The sequence below is a fragment of the Hypanus sabinus genome, chromosome 11 (assembly GCF_030144855.1).
Source record: "Hypanus sabinus isolate sHypSab1 chromosome 11, sHypSab1.hap1, whole genome shotgun sequence".
NCBI lineage: Eukaryota > Metazoa > Chordata > Chondrichthyes > Myliobatiformes > Dasyatidae > Hypanus > Hypanus sabinus.
In genome coordinates, this window is record NC_082716.1 from 54,714,949 (window position 1) to 54,729,192 (window position 14,244).

Genomic DNA, 14,244 nt, shown 5'->3' on the forward strand with positions numbered 1-14,244 from the left:
TAGGGGGCCCAGAACAGATCCCTGAGGCACACCACTGGTCACCGACCTCCATGCAGAATATGACCCAACTACAACCACTCTTTGACTTCAGTGGGCAAGCCAGTTCTGGATCCACAAAGCAATGTCCCCTTGGATCCCATGTCTCTTTACTTTCTCAATAAGCCTTGCATGGGGTACCTTATCAAATGCCTTGCTGAAATCCATATACACTACATCTATTGCTCTACCTTCATCGATGTGTTTAGTCACATCCTCAAAAAATTCAATCAGGCTCATTAGGCACAACCTGCCTTTGACAAGGCCATACTGATTATTCCTAATCATATTATGCCTCTCCAAATGTTCATAAATCCTGCCTCTCAGGATCTTCTCCAGAAACTTACCAACCACTGAAGTAAGACTCACTGGCCAATAATTTCCTGGGCTATCCCTACTCCCTTTCTTGAATAAGGGAACAACATCTGCAACCCTCCAATCCTCTGGAACCTATCCCATCCTAATTGATGATGCAAAGATCATTGCCAGAGGCTCAGCGATCTCCTCCCTCGCTTCCCACAGTAGCCTGGGGTACATCCTGTCCAGTCTCGGTGACTTATCCAACTTGATGCTTTCCAAAAGCTCCAGCACATCCCCTTCCTTATTACGTACATGCTCAAGCTTATCAGCCCATTGTTAGTCATCCATACAATCGCCAAGATCCTTTTCTATAGTGAATACTGAAGCAAAGTATTCATTAAGTAACTCTGTTATTTACTCCGGTTCCATACACACCTTTCCACTGTCACACTTGATTGGTCCTATTCTTTCTCATCTTATCCTCTTGCTCATCACATACTTGTAGAATGCCTTGGGGTTTTCCTTAAATCTGCCTGCCAATGCCTTCTCATGGCCCCTTCTGGCTCTCCTAATTTCTTTCTTAAGCTCTTTTCATGTTATCCTTATAATCTTCTAGATCTCTATCATTACCTAGTTTTTTGAACCTTTCATAAGCTCTTCTTTTCTTGTTGACTGGATTTTCAACAGCCTTTGTACACCACTGATCTTGTACCCTATCATCCTTCCCATGTCTCGTTGGAACGTACCTACTCAGAACCCCACACAAATATCCCCTGAACATTTGCCACATTTTTTCCATATGTTTCCCTGAGAACATGTTTCCAATTTATGCTTCCAGTTTTTAATACAAATAGATTTCCATTAAATTTTTGCTAATACTTTAAATAAACCTTTTTTATACATGTTATTAGAAACAAAACTTGGGTTATAAAGGCTCTGTAGCTGTACCTTTGTATTTGGAGGGTTCAGCAGATAATATTACCTAGACAATACAAAAATTAATTTTATATTCAGACTTTTTAATTAAAATTCTCTACGAGAGGAACTTCACTCTTATAGTACTTCAGTACTGACCAAGACAGGATTATTAACAGAAAGATTCCAGCATTTCAGATGTTAGTATTCACTTCCTTGCAGAGTTGTATCTTCTTTCCAAGCAGCGTTATAGAATTGTCCTGAACTCATCAAAGATGAAACTAGGGATACACACTTACACAACCTTCTGGGTAGTTTAGTATAATAAACGTAATTCTCCAAGAACATCAGGGTGGCTACAGCATCAGCCGGCATCTCGGAAATTTTCTGACTGCTAGTACACTGCTCCACTACAGATCGAACAAACTGGCCTGACAGGGCTAGAAAATGCTCAGTTTATCACGAGTGGAACTGCTTCAGACGGGTGACAAGTCCAACGACCAGCGGTGGCCAGTCTATCTGATCTGTGGATTTCCTTGGCTCTTAACGTACTGCGCTTTTGGTAACTGAGAAATTAGAAACAGTAAATTCACCACTGGGAAATACGGCAGTCTCTTCGTGGTAAAGTAAATCTTACTGAGAGGGTTGTGGATGCCTGCAGCCTCCATGTAGGCTGTGATTTCGTCATGCCAGTGCTTTGCACAGATCAAGGTTATATGGGGTTGAGTGGGATCCGGGATCAGCCATGATGGAATGGTGGAGCAGACTCGATGGGCTGAATGGCCTAATTTTGCTCCTATGTCTTATGGTCTTATAAGTACAGCAGTGGTGCTCACCATGGCGATGGCATCAGTGGCTGCTTGATTGCTACCACTCAGATGGCTGTTGTCTGAGGTTTGGAATACGCAAAATGATGACTGTATTTTTGGGTACAAAGATAATTTTCAAATGCATGAATGTAGCCTGCATCACCCGCAGACCTGTTGTGCAGAATATGGCTTTCTCAGTGCCCATGGATATTCAGGGCTTCAACAGATATAGGGCTATCATGGGAAAGTGCTCCTACTAGCCTCTCCATTATGATCCCCACCAAACCCAACTCATTAGCCCAAACTCCCAAACTCAACTCCCATCGATCTACTGATCACTAAACCCAATCTACAAGCATCCCGACAATGAACACCAAACCTTAACTAGAGATTTCATGCTAACCACCAGACCCTTGAACACAGATTACACCATGACTATTGAGTTCCCTAAACTACCATTAATACAAATCACCCTCCCAGTCCAATCCACTACCAGTCCTACCCCCTTTAATTATCTTCCATGAAAACACGGGGCACCCCCTGATTATCTAGCCTACCCTTGTCCCAACTACCAAACCTACCATCTTAACCACCCAATGGCTAAGACAACCCCTCAGCTGGCAATCCTACCATCTGCAATGACCTCATATTAAATATCAAGCTCGTTTATCTGTTCCACATTGCTCCATCAACTAATAGACAAAGGCTACACTAGACTGGATAATTTTGAAAATGCTGGTTTCGTGTAAAAGTGCACGTTTGTCCAGTTACAGACTAGAAAAACTTAAAAAGGAATTGACAAACGATGGACTGCTGTTGGCTCTCACACAGGAGGACTTAAAACTAAAAAAGAACAAATACTGGAGTGTATGGAAGCAACCGACACAGAGTTCATGGACAGTATGACCCAACTGACAACGAACATTGAAAAACTGACTAACTCTGTTGCATTAATAAAGCACCTTGTTAAATGTATAAATCATGTCTGCATCAGTGTTATCTTGTATTTCCATACAATATTACATTAGGCTGTTACACATCTATTGTCAGAGAGGTACTTGCATAAATAGGTAAACCACCTTCATACAAGCAAGGACAGAAAACAAGGCAAAGTGAGCATACTTATTTATTCAAAATGCTGGTGGAACACAGCAGGCCGAGCAGCATCTATAAGGAGAAGCACTGTTGACGTTTCGTCAGTCTCAGCCCAAAACGTCAACAGTGCTACTCCATATAGATACTGCCTGGCCTGCTGTGTTCCACCAGCATTTTGTGTGTGTTGTTTGAATTTCCAGCATCTGCAGATTTCCTCGTGTTCGATACTTATTTATTCAGTAAGTTATGGGTCAAAGTATTTGGTGAGTACATTTCTAACTCTTCTGACTTCAGTCTTGTTGCCGTCTGTTCTGAACTTGTTAGGTTGTGTGGGGGGTTGCGTTCAAGAATACAATGAAATGCCGCCATCTGTTCTGACACGTCATGACAGCGTTTTTAAAAATATCCAGTTACCCTGTCCATATTACTCTGCCCAATCTGGCATTTTCAAATTTACACACTCTGGAGGGCATTTTAGAAAAGCTCCATTTTCAGGGGAGGAAAATGCCATTTCAGTGTGGATGGAAGGTCAAAATATAGAGAAAAAGCTTCGGTTATGGATTTATCCGGTCTAGTGTGGATGAAGCCAAAGAGCCACCACCAAGATTTGTTGATCTAGTGATACAAAATGCCATTGCATAACATCTAGGCTCTCTCTCCTGCAATCAACTGAGGAGGTTTTTGACAACTGGAGGTCAAGACGGGTAGTAGTGAATGAGAACCACTGCTGTTGGCCAAATCAAAGGCGATGGTGAGTCAGCATCTGGGGTGGAGATCGAAAATCTGGCTGAGTGGTGCCACAACAACAAACTCTCACTCAACATCAGCAACATCAAAGGGCTGATTATTGACTACAGGAAAAAGAAGTTGGAAGTCCATGAGCCAGTCCTCATTAGGGGAACGGGGATGCAGAGGATCAGTAGCTTTAAATTCCTTGCTCTCAACATATCAGAGGATCTGTCCTGGACCAGTAGGTAAGTGTCATCACGAAGAAGGCACGTTCGCACTTCTACTTCCTCTGAAGATTCTGCATCTCACTGAAAACTTTGACAAACTTCTACAGATGCACAGTGCAGAGTATCCCGATAGGCTGCATCACAGCCAGGTATGGAAACACCGATGCCCAGAAATAAAAAAGGGTACAAGATGAAGTGAATACAACCCAGTCCATCACAGACAAAGTTCTCCCCACCACTGAGTACACTTACATGAGGCACTGCCATAAGAAAGCAGCATTTATGGCCACAGACCTCCCACTATCCAGGCCATGTCCTCTTCTTGCTATTAATATGGGGGAGGAGACACAGAACTCGTAAGTTCAGGAATATTGTTACCTTACAACAACCAGGCTGCTGAAGTGACATGGATAACTTCAGTCACCACAACTCTGATCTGATTCTACAACCGCAGACTCACTTTCAAGGACTCATTTCTCAGTATTATTTTTTTTTATTTACAGTTTGTCTTCATTTGCACATTGGCAGTTTGTGAGTTTTTAAATATAGTTTTTCATAAAATTCTATTGTAAGTTGTTTTGGTAAATGCCTACGAGAAAATGAATCTCAGGGTAGTATATGGTAACTTTGATAATTAATTTATTTCGAACTTTGAAAGAGCCAAAAGTATGAAAGAGTGGACCAGGGAGTCGCAAAGGAAGTGATCCCGATGACATGCTGAGAGGAAAAGATGGGGAAATGTATATCTGGTGCTAGATTCTTGTGGGAGCTCTCAGAAGATGATTCACCAAATGTGGAAATCAGTGAGTGGAAGGCAAGCACCAGGGGAACTCTTCGTACAGTAGCAAGTGGGATAATGAGTGGACAGGTGTGAAGGCACAAATATGGGAAATGATGAGGTGCAGTCAGAGACTCTGTCCACTATAGTAGAGAGGAATTCATGATTAAGGAATGTTTCTGTGGAATATTTTGTCTTTGAAGCAAATGCAATGGAGACAGAGGAGCCAAGAATCCATACAGGAGGTAGAGTAGATGGAAATATAATCAAGATATTTATGGGAGTCTGTGGGCTTATGACAGATGATTGTGGCTAGCCTAGCCTAGCCCCTGAGATAGTAACAGAGAGATCCAAAAAGGGAAGGAATGAATCAGAGATGGATCAGATGAAGTTCACGACAGAATTGACTGAAACGATGAACTTTTCAAGCCTTGCATGAGTGCAGTAAGCAGTTTTTGTACCTGGGAAAGTGTTGGAGGAGTGACTTCGGACAGGTTTGGCTTGGACCGATGTAAGGGCTATTGTTACATCCTGGATCTGGAGAAAGTGAGTGGATTTGGAGGAGAAACACACACACACAAAATGCTGGAGGAACTTGGCAACTCAGGCAGCATCTACCAAGAGAAATAAAAAGTTGATGTTTAGGGTTGAGACCCTTCAACAGGACTGGAAAGGAAGGGGAGAGAAGCCAGAATAAGGTGGGGGAGTAAAAGGGCTACATCTGTCCCCTTACCACCATTCAGGGCCGCAAACTATCCTTCAAGGTGAGGTAGTGCTTCCCCTGTGAATCTTTCAGGCTCATTCACTACACTAGAGAGACCCCATGCAGATTGGGGGATTGTTTCATCAAGCACCTTTATTCTGCCCGCTGCATAAGGCAAATTTAAAGTAAATTTATTATCAAAATGTATCTGTCACCATATACAACCCTGAGATTTGTTTTCCTGTGGGCATTCAGAGTAAACACAAAGAAACACAACAGAAACAATGAAAAACTGCACACAGCAAAGATGGACTAACAACCAGTGTGCAAAAGACAACAAACTGTGCACGAACGAACAAGAAAATAAAAACACAAAATAATAATAATTATAAAGAAATCAATAGTAGACATTGAAAACATAGATGGTAGAGTCCTTGAAAGTGTGCCCATAGATTGTGGAATCATTTCAGTGTTGGGGTGAGTGAAGTTATCCACTCTGGTTCTGGAGCATGATAACTATTCCTGAACCTGGTGGTGTTGGACTTATGGCTTCTGTACATCCTTCCTGATAGCAGCAGCAAGAAGAGAGCACAGACTGAATGGTGGGGATCCTTGATCCTTTCCTACAACAGCACACCTGATAGATCTGATCAGTGGTGGGGAGGGCTTCACCTGTGATGGACAGGATCGTTTCTACCACTTTTTGTAGGTTCTTACATTCAAGGGAATTGATGTTTCCAGTGTACTTTTGACTGTGCATTTATAGAAGTATGTCAAAATTTTAGATGACACGCCGAATCTTTGCAAACTTCTAAGGAAGTAAAAGTGCTGATGTGCCTTCTTTGTAATGGCACTTACATGCTGGACAGGTACTCTGAAATGATAATGCCAAGGAAGTTTAAAGTTGCTAACTCTTTACACCTCTAATCCCCAGATGAGGACAGTCTCATGGACCCCTGTTTTCCTCCTCCTGTAGTCAATAATCAGCTCTTTGGTTTTGCTGATGTAGAGTGACAGGATGTTGCTGTGGCAACATTCATCCAGATTTTCAGTCTCCCTCCTGTGTATACGCTGATTCGTCACCTCCTTTGATTCAACAGCATTGTCAGCAAACATGGCATCAGAGCTGTGCTTAGCCTCACAGTCATAAGTATAAAGTGAGCACACAGCCTTGTGGTACATCTGTGTTGATGGTGATTGCACAGGGAGGTTTTGAGATTTATATCTTGGAGCCTATTGATTAGTCTTGAGGGCAAGATTTCCTGCTGACGGTCCACTTCAACATGACTTCCCATTCCACACCAACGTGTCTGTACAAGGTATCCTCTACCTCCATCATGAGACCAAATGCAGATTAGAGGAGCAGCACCTCATATTCAGTCTGGGTAGTCTCCAACCACATTGCATGAACACTGATTTATCTAACTTCACTGCTCTTCTCTTTAATGCCGCCCTCTTTTTGTTTCTCACCCACTCTGGTTATACTCTCATTCCTTCTCTTTACCTCCCCTGCTCTCACAATCTGTCTATTCTCTCGCTCTGATTCCTCACCTCCTTCCTTTATTGCACCGTCCTTTTCTCTCAGATTCCTTTTTCAGCCCTTTATCTTTTCCACCTAACCCCTCCTAGCTTGTCGCTTCATTCTCTGCCCTTCACCTATCCACCTTCCCCCTCATTTGGTCTCACCTATTATCTGCTAGTTTCTACTGTTTCCTCTCTTTTTACTTTCTTATTCTGGCTTCCCTTCCTTTCCATTCCTGATGAAGAGTCTCATCTGTAAACTTCCCTCCATAGATGCTGCCTGACTTGCTGAGACCCTCCAGCATTTTGTGTGTATTGCTCAAGGTTAGTTGCAGAATTTGTTTAAGGTGAAGACACGTGCAACCAGACAAATGAGTGTGCTGGAGGAGGAGAACTTGTGGGGCCTTTGCTCAAGGTAGAAGCAAAGGACTTTCCGACCTTCCTGATGTGGGATAGAGTTTTGGAGGATCAGATAAAAGTCCAACAAGTTGCCCTCCACCAACATTTCCATCTTCTACAGAGAAGATGGACTGATTGAGAGCAGGGAAACAAAAACCATTAGTAGCATCCAAAGTGTTATGGAAGTTAGTGGAAAAGGACAGGAGCAAGGAAGAAAGGATGCAGTAAAGCTAGGAAGAAATAAGCTGGGTTTGGTAAGAGCAGGCTGAATTAATTAATCTGCTGGGACAGTCCATTTTGTTGATCTTGGCAAAAGTATAATGAGGTAATACAAGGTCAGGGCACCATAAAACTGGAAGCTGTGGAGTAACTGTGGAGCTATGCAGCATCTGCAGATTTTTTATCTCCCGTTTGCTTTCAAATGATTCCCAAACTCCTTAGAGGGATTGAAAGAAAAATGTACAAACAAGTGTAAGCTAATTTTGGAATACACGGAGGCTACGTCCGCACTAGACCAGATAAATCCATAACCGAAGCTTTTTCTCTTTATTTTGATCTTCTGTCCACACTGAAACGGCATTTTCCTCCCCTGAAAATAGAGCTTTTCTAAAATGCCCTCCAGAGTGTGTAAATTTGAAAACGCCACTCGGGCAAGCATAGTGTGGACAGGGTAACCGGAGATTTCCAGAAATGCTGTCATGACGTGCCGGAACAGATGGCGGCACTTCATTGTTTTCTTGAACGCAACACCCAGCACAAGCTGACAATTTCAGAACAGATGGCAATGAGACTGAAGCCAGAAGAGTTAGAAATGTACTCACCAAATACTTCGACCCATAACTTACTAAATAAATAAGTATACTCACATTGCCCTGTTTTCTGTCCTTGCTTGTATGAAGGTGGTTTACCTATTTATAGAAGTACTTCTCTGACAATAGATGTGTAACAGCCTAATGTAACATTGTATGGAAATACAGGGTAACACTGATGAAGACATGTTTTATACATTTAACAAGGGGCTTTATTAATGCAACAGAGTTAGTCAGTTTTTCAATGTTCGTTGTTAGCCAGGTCATACTGTCCGTGAACTCTGTGTCGGTTGCCTCCATACACTCCAGTATTTGTTTTTTTTAGCTTTAAGTCCCTTTGCATGAGAGCCAACAGCTGTCCATCGTTTGACAATTTCCTTTTAAGTTTTTCTAGTCTGCAACTGCACAAACGTAGACTTTCACAGTGAGATTCAACACCAAATATGTCACTTGTTTTCGGTAGATGTGTCCTTTGCGTGCCCAGGAGGAGATTCGCTCAAATACCCGTTTTAATGTGGACGGAGGTATTTTCAGAAACGCTTGGTGGGGACGCCTATCGTTTTTACGCGAAACCTGCATTTTCAAAATTATCCGGTCTAGTGTGGCTCAATATGCTCAATATGCTCAATATGAATAGTTTTGGCCTAAAGGTCTAAGAAAGGATGTGTTGGCATTTTAGATGATCCAGAGGTGGTTTAAGAGAATGATTCTGGGAATGAAAGGGTTAACATATGCGGGATGATAGATGGCTCGGGACATTTACTCACTGGAATTTAGAAGGATGGGGGCGGGGGGTGGATCTCATTGAAACCTGCCAAATATTGAAAGGCCTAGATGGAGTTGCCATGGAGAGGATGTTTCCAAAAGTGGGAGAGTCTAGGACCAAAAGGCACAGCCTCAGAATACAAGTACTTTCCTTTAGAACAGAGATGAAAAGGAATTTATTTAACTAGAGGGTTTAAAGTTTAAAGTAATTATGAACGTATATACAATGTATATGTCAACATATACAACCCTGAGATTCCTTTTCTTGCGGGCCTACACAGCAAATCGAAAAACACAATAGAATCATAGAACATAGAAATTTACAACTCATTACAGGCCCTTCAGCCTACAATGTTGTGCCGACCATGTAACGCACTCTAGAAACTGTCTAGAATTCCCCAAGTGCATAGCTATTTTTCTAAGCTCCATGTACCTAAGAGGCTCTTAAAAGACCCTATTGTATCCACTTCCATCACAGCCACCAGCAGAGCATTCCACACACCCACCACTCTCTGCGTGGAAAAACTTACCCCTGACATCCCCTCGGTACCTATTTCCAAGCATCTTAAAACCATGACTCCTCGTGTTGGTCATTTCAGCCCTGCAAAAAAGCCTCTGGCTATCCACACGATCAATGCTCTCAATCATCTTGTACACCTCTATCAGGTCACCTCTCATCCTCTGTTGCTCCAAGGAGAAAAGGCCAAGTACACTCAATCTATTCTCATAATGCATGCTCTCCAATCCAGGCAAAATCCTCCAAAGCTCCTCTGCACTCTCCCTATAGTATCCACATCCTTCCTGTAGTGAGGTGATCAGAACTGAACACAGTAGTCTGAGTGGGGTCAGACCAAGGTCTTATATAACTGTAATATTACCTCATGGTTGATGAATGCCAATGCACCTTACGCCTTCTTAACAACACTGTCAACCTGCGCAGCAGCTTTGAGTGTCCTTTCGATATAGACTCCAAGATCTCTCAGATCCTCCACGTTGCCAAGAGTCTTAGCATTTATATTACATTCTTTCTTCAAGTTGGACCTATCAAAATGAACCTCTTCACACTTAGCTGGGTTGAAGTCCACTTGCCACTTCTCAGCCCCATTCTGCATCCTATTGGTGTCCCTCTGACAACCCTCCAGACTATCCACAACACCTCCAATCTTTGTGTCATCAGCAAACTTACTAACCCACCCTTCTACTTCTTCATCCAGGTCATTTATAAAAATCACAAAGAGGAGGGGTCCCAAAACAGATCCCCGCAGAACACCGCTGGTCACTGACCTCCATGCAGAATATGAACCATCTACAACCACTCTTTGCCTACTGTTGGAAAGCTAATTCTCGATCAACAAAGCAAGGTCTCCCTGGATCCCATGCTTTCTTACTTTCTGAAGAAACCTTGCATGGGGAACCTTATCAAATGCCTTACTGAAATCCATATACACTACATCCACTGCTCTACCTTCATCAACGTGTTTTGTTACATCCTCAAAGAATTCAGTCAGGCTCATAAGGCATGACCTGCCCTTGACAAAGCCATGTTGACTATTGCTAATCAGATTATGTTTCTCCAAAAGCTCATAAATCCTGCCTCTCAGGATCTCCTCCAACAACTTGCCCACCAATGAAGTCAGATTCACTGGTCGATAATTTCCTGTGATATCTCTACTCCCTTTCTTGAAAAAGTGAACATTTGCAACCCTCCAATCCTCTGGTACTTCTCCCATCCCTAATTATGATGCAAAGATCATCACAAGAGGCTCAGCAATCTCCTCCCTCACTTCCCACAGTAGCCTGGAGTGTATCTCATCCGGTCCCAGTGACTTATCTAACAATGCTTTTCAAAAGCTTCAGCACATCCTCTTTCTTAATGCCTATATGCTCAAGTGTTTCAGTCCACTGTAAGTCATCCCCACAACTGCCAATGTCTTTTAACCTGGTGAGTATTGAAGCAAAGTACCTCCGCTACCTTCTCCATCTCCATGCACACGTTTCCACTATTGCACCTGATTGGTCTATTCTCACACGGCTCTTCATCTTGGTCCTCACATACTTGTAAAATATCTTAAGGTTTTTCTTAATCTTGCTCACCAAGGTCTTCTCATGGCCCCTTCTGGCTCTCCTAATTCCATTCTTAAGCTCCTTTCTAGCAACCTTGTAATTTTCTAGAACTCTAACAATACCAAGCTTCTTGAACCTTTTGTAAGCTTTTCTAATCTTCTTAATTAGATTTTCTACATACTTTGTATACCATGGTTCTTTAAACCTACCATTCTTACCCTGCCTCAATGGAACATACCTATGCAGACTCCATGCAAATGTTCCCTGAACATTTGCCACATTGCTGTCATGCATTTCCCTGAGAACATCTGCTTCCAATTTATGCTCCCAAGTTCCTGCTTATTAGCATCATATTTCCCCCTACCCCAATTAAATGTTTTCCCAAATTGTTTGCTCCTATCCTTCTCCAGCACTATGGTGAAAGAGATAGAATTATGATCACTACCTCCAAATGCTCACCAATGAGAAATCTGACACCTGTCCAGGTTCATTTCCCAATACCAGATCAAGTACAGCCTCCCCTCTAGTTGGCCTATCTATATATTGCATCTGGAAACCTTCTTGACCACACCTAACAAACTCCACCCCATCTAAACCCCTTGCACTAGGGAGATGCCAATCAATATTAGTAAAGTTAAAATTTCCCATCACAATAACTCTATTATTATTGCATTGTTCCAGAATTTGCCTTCCTACCTGCTCCTCTGTTACTATTGGGAGGTTTATAAAAAATACCCAGTAAAGGTGTTTTTTATAAATCAATGAAAGACTGCACCAAAAAGGACAAACAACCAATGTTCAAAAGACAACAACCTATGCAAATACAAAAGAGAATTGAATTGACTTTATTACTTACATCTTTCAAAAACATGAGGAGTAAAAATCGTCTCCATCTAAACATGCAAAACCACGGTCATGCATTTTGGTTTGTTGTTCAGTCGAGTCCGACTCTTTGTGACCTCATGGACCATGGGGTCCATGGGGTTTTCATGACAAGATTTGGAAGCAAATTGCCAGGCCTTTCTTCCGTGCAGATACTGCGGCTGCCCAGGCTGGGACCCGGCTGGGTTTGAACTCAGGAACATTTGCCTTGAAGTCCAGTGCTGATGCCACCACACCACCAGCCAGCCTAATGCTAATAATACTAATATTATTAGTATTAATTATAATACTAATACATAAATAAATAAGCAATGAACATCAAGAGCATGAGATGAAGAGTCCTTGAAAGTGAGTCCATAGGCTGTGGGAACATTTCAGTGATGTAACGAGTGAAGTTATCTCTTCAGGTTTGAGAGCCTGATGGTTGAGAGGTAATAAATGTTCCTAAACTGATGCTAGGGTCCTAATGCTCCTGTACCTTCTTCCAGATGACAGCAGTGAGAGGAGAGCATGGCCAGATTGGTGGGGGTCCTTGATGATGAAAGCTGCTTTCCCATGACAATGATCTGTGCAGATGCTCAAAGGTGGGGAGGGCCTTACCCGTGAAGGAATAACATAGAGAACAACACAAGATTAAATGTTCAGATCCACTGCCATCATCCACCTGACCACAGTTTGGTTTTACTCTATTAAACAGAGGCTCCAGTGGTTAGAAATGAGGCAACTCAGTGGCAGATCCTGTCTTCTCCACAAAATGAACAATAGGATCTGTCTGGATTTATGATCACATAAATAAAACTACACCTGTGTAAATCCCTGCAGCATCTGGTAACCCTGTGATCTCCGTCCCATCTTTCAATGAGGTAAACCCCTGCAAAGTGTCAGTCCCTGTGGTGCATTGGGTAGGGGTTTGAAAATCTGTGCCAACCAACTGGTGGGAGTGTTAAAGGACATCTTCAATCTCTGATGCAATGGAAAGTTCACAACTGCTTCAAAAGGCTGACAATCATATCAGTGCCCAAGAAGGAAGGGCAAGGTGAGTTGCCTCAATGACTCTGATTACCACTCTGATCTACTGTGATTAAGTGCTTTGGGAGGTTGGTTATGGCTAGAATCATCTTCTGCCTAAGAAAGGACCTGGACCAGCTGCAAATTGCCTCTTACCTCAATAGGTCTACAGTGGATGTAATCTCACTGTGTCTCCCCTCGGTCTACATCAGGCTGCTGTTTATTGATTACAGCTCAGTGTTCAGCACCATCGTACCCTCTGTTCCATTTAACAAGCTTAAAAACCAGGGCCTCTGTACCTTCCTCTGCAAATGGATCCTTGACTTACTCACTGGGAGACCAAAACCAGATTGAACTCCTTCTTGCTGACAATTAACAGTGGTGCACCTCAAGTATGCAGGCTTAGCCGACTGCTCCATTCTACACCCAAGACTATGTAGCTTAAATACCATCTATAAATTTACCAATGACACAGCTATGTTGGCAGAGTTTCAGATGGTGATGAGGATGGTACAGGAGTGAGATAGATCAGCTAGTTAAGTGGTGTCACAACCACCTTGCACTCATTGTCAGTAAGCCCAAAGGATTGATTGTGGACTTCAGGAAGGGGAAGTTGAGGGAACACAGACCAGTCCTCATCAAGGGATCAGCAGTGGTAAGGGTGAGCTGCTTCAAGTTCCTGGGTATCAGCAACTCTGTAGATCTATCCTGGGCCCAACATATTGATGCAATTACAAAGAGGTCATGACAGCAGCTATATTTCATTAGGAGGTTGAGGACACCTCGAATGTCACCAACGACACTTGCAAATTTCTACAGATGTACCATGGAGAGCATTCTAACTGGTTGCATCATTGTCTGGTATGGAGGGACCACTGCACAGGATCAGAAATAGCTGCAGAAAGTTGTAAACTCAGCTAGCTGCATGATGGGCACTAGCCTCTCCAGCACCGAGAAAATGTTCAAAAGGTGATGCCTCAACAAACAGGCAGCATCTATCATTAATGACCCCCATCACCCAGAACATGCCCTCTTCTCATTGCTACCATCGAGGAGGAGGAGAAGACTCATACTCGATGTTTTAGGACCAGCTTCCTTCTCTCCACCATCATATTTCTGAATGGAGAATGAGTCCATGAACATTACCTCACTACACCTTCCTCTCTTTTTGCAATACTCATTTAATTTTTTTAAATTGAATTTT

General features: G+C 42.6%; 1 protein-coding gene across 3 annotated transcripts in view; it reads right to left on the minus strand.

Annotated features, from left to right (window-relative positions):
• Window positions 1–14,244, minus strand: part of lrrc7 (leucine rich repeat containing 7) — a 247,808-nt gene that overhangs the window by 37,804 nt on the left and 195,760 nt on the right. The gene's annotated exons all lie outside the window — the stretch shown is intronic.